General features: G+C 44.9%; 1 pseudogene; it reads right to left on the reverse strand.

The window, feature by feature from the left end:
• Window positions 1-580: 580 nt before the first annotated feature.
• LOC107734477 (uncharacterized protein K02A2.6-like) lies at window positions 581-3,186 on the reverse strand (annotated as a pseudogene).
• Window positions 3,187-3,260: the final 74 nt, after the last annotated feature.

A 3,260-nucleotide genomic window follows, 5' to 3' on the forward strand; every position in this document is an offset into this window, starting at 1 on the left:
GGTCACATCAGCATTCAGCAACTAGCCATCTAGTTCTTTGGTCAATCACACCTCACAACCACCACCGGAAACCCCTCTACCAGGGGGAAACAGGTAACACAGCACAAACCCTCTAGTGGTTAGACTACATATAACACTATGATTTACTACATCCCCTTCCCCCTGATAACACTAGTTCAATCCTTAAGTCACCAATGCCAACATTCTTATTAAAGCCTACTAATGTTAACTGTTACTAGTATTTCTTATTCTTAACAACCTTTAACTGCATTTAACTCTTAAGTTAACAAAACCTGTTTTATCTCCAGAACACATCTACCAATTTACCTGGCCGTTCACACAGCCTTTCAAATTTTACAGTATTTAACTTTTTTTTTATTTTTTTAACTAATGTCTGTCTCAACACTAAACTAGGGACTTCGGGTCAACTACCTCCGTCCCAGTGAGTCCCAGGACTCATTCTTGCCCTGTGGCTGGGGAACTCACTTCTATACTACGCATAATTTGGTGTTTTCTTTGTTCTTGCTGACCTCCTTAACTCTTGCTTTTCCTCCTCACATGGAGACTCTGACAAAGTCACCTTGGTGGCCTCTCCCTCTGTCTGCTCCACTTTATTGTCTTTTGAGATTACAACACCAGAACAGGGTGTCAACTGGTCCACATCTTTCTTGAGTGGTTCTTCCAAACCCAGTGGCTTCTCTGTAGATCCCTCATACCTGTTCCTCACCTGATCAATATGACGGCGCACAATCTCACAATCTCCGCACAAAAAAAAAGCCATTTCCAAGTGCTACTGTGCATGACACTGGTCCAGTCTGCTTCTGCACTGTCCCCAGAATCCAGGTAGGTCCCACACTAAAGTTCCTAGTGTACACTTTGTCACCTTCCATCAGATGTCTCTCCTTGGCATGTTGATCATGATAAAGTTTTTGTTTCACCTGTTTTGCCTGAACTTGACTTTTAAAATCTGAATGAATTAGATCCAAGGTGGACCTCAGTTTCCTTCCACACAGTAGATCAGCAGGCGATTTTCCAGTAGTCGATTGTGGTGTTATCCTGTAACTAAACAACACTCTGGCAAGTTTTACCTCAATGGAGTCTCCGGAGCTCTTCCGGACACCAACACTTCAGGTATTCCATGTTGGCTAAAACTCTGTCTGAGGCATTGAATGGTTACTGTAGAGGTAGACTTATTTAACGGGTACGCCTCTATCCATTTAGAGTAGGCATCCACTAAAATCAAAAACATCCTACCTAGCCACGGGCCTGCATAGTCAATGTGAATCCTACTCCACGGTCGATGTGGTACCTCCCAAGGATGTAAAGGTGCACACGGGGGAGAATTTCTATTCTCTTGGCACCTGGTGAAGGTTTTTACCATTCCTTCTATTTCTGCATCCATCTGTGGCCACCACATGTAACTCCGCGCCAGCCCTTTCATCCTGGTTATGCCTGGGTGATTGGTGCGCCAGCCCATCCTGGTTATGCCTGGGTGATTGGTGTGTAATTGCTTCAGTAGGGCCTCACGACCTGGAGGCGGAATGATTACTCGTGCACCCCACAAAACACAACCTGTCTGAACACTGAGTTCCTCTTTTTTTCTTACGTAAACTCCAAAAGCTGATTCCTCCACTCTGTTTGGCCATCCTCTAAGGATATACTCTCTCACCCTCGCTAAGACGGCATCCTTATCTGTCAATTTCCTCACCTGTTCTGCTTTAACTAATGGCACATAATTTTCTTCCAGTAGAAGTACTCTCTCTTCCTCTGCTGGAGTCTCCTCCCCTTTTTCTGTCAAAGGCAACCTGCTCAGGCCATCCGCATTTTGATGTTCCTTGCCCGCTTTGTACACGATAGTGTATTCATATCCACACAATGTCACAGCCCATCTTTGAATGCGTGGCGAAGCCATCTGTGGCACCTCCCTCAGTTCATTAAACAATGAGATCAGTGGTTTATGATCTGTTATGATGGTGATTTGTCTTCCATACAAGTATGTGTGGAACTTCTTCACTCCAAATATTACAGCGAGTCCCTCCTTCTCTAATTGAGAAAAATTATTCTCAGCGGCATTCAGGGTACGTGACACAAACCCTATCGGGCGATCCGTTCCATCCTCCATCCTGTGTGACAACACGGCGCCCACCCCATACGGGGAAGCATCACAAGCTAGAATAAGAGGTTTGTTGACATCGTAATGCACCAATAATGCAGACAACTGGAGAAGACTTTTTGACTTTTCGAAAGCTTCTTTTTGCTCACAGCCCCAAGTCCATTTTGTCTCCTTCCTCAATAGGGCATGTAACGGTGCTAGCAAAGTCGACAGACTGGGCAGGAATTTATGGTAATAATTCAATAGGCCTAAGTAAGCCTTCAAGTCACTCACCGACTGCGGTGTGGGTGCTTCTTGAATGGCCTGTACTTTTTCCATGACTGGCTGCACGCCTGCAGCGCTGATCTTATGACCCAGGAAGACCACTTCTTTTCCCAGGAACTCGCACTTGCTCCTCTTCAGTCTCAGTCCACTTTTTTTTTTAACCAAAAACACCTCCTCCAGGTTTCTTAAATGTTCCTCCTCGCTGACCCCTGTGACTAAAATGTCATCCACAAAATGTAAACTGTGACATGCGGCATGTTTTGCAAGATGCCCTCCATTGTGCGTTGAAAGATGGCTGGACTCGACGCCACTCCAAATGGCAGCCTACAGTACGTATACAGTCCTTTGTGTGTATTAATGGTGACATACTTTTTTGCACTTTCATCTAGCATGATCTGCTGATACGCATTACTCATGTCCAGTTTGGATAATTTCTGGCCTCCAGCCAACTGAGCAAACAATTCTTCAACTTTAGGAATAGGATATTGTTCCACACTGGATGCTCGATTGACTGTGAGTTTGTAATCTCCACAGATGCGAATGGACCCATCTGGCTTCTTCATCGGCACGATGGGTGCTGCCCATTCCGAAAATTGTACTGGTTCTATAATTTTCTCATCCACCAATCTCCGCAGCTCTGCCTCCACCAGCGGTTTTACAGCAAAAGGTATCCGTCGCGGCTTATAGAATCGTGGTTGGGCCTTTGAATTAACATGAATCTTAGCTGTGGTGCCTTTAAACTGTCCTAGCTCTTCTTTGAACACCTCAGCGTGTCTGTCTAGCACATCTGCCAAATTCAGTGCTGGCATGGCTGTTACTTTATTCACCAACTGTGGCAAAAAGGTTAAAGGGGTCATATGATGCTGCTAAAAAGAACATTATT

Source organism: Sinocyclocheilus rhinocerous, unplaced genomic scaffold (assembly GCF_001515625.1).
Source record: "Sinocyclocheilus rhinocerous isolate Xijiao unplaced genomic scaffold, SAMN03320098_v1.1 scaffold37105, whole genome shotgun sequence".
NCBI classification, from domain to species: Eukaryota; Metazoa; Chordata; class Actinopteri; order Cypriniformes; family Cyprinidae; genus Sinocyclocheilus; species Sinocyclocheilus rhinocerous.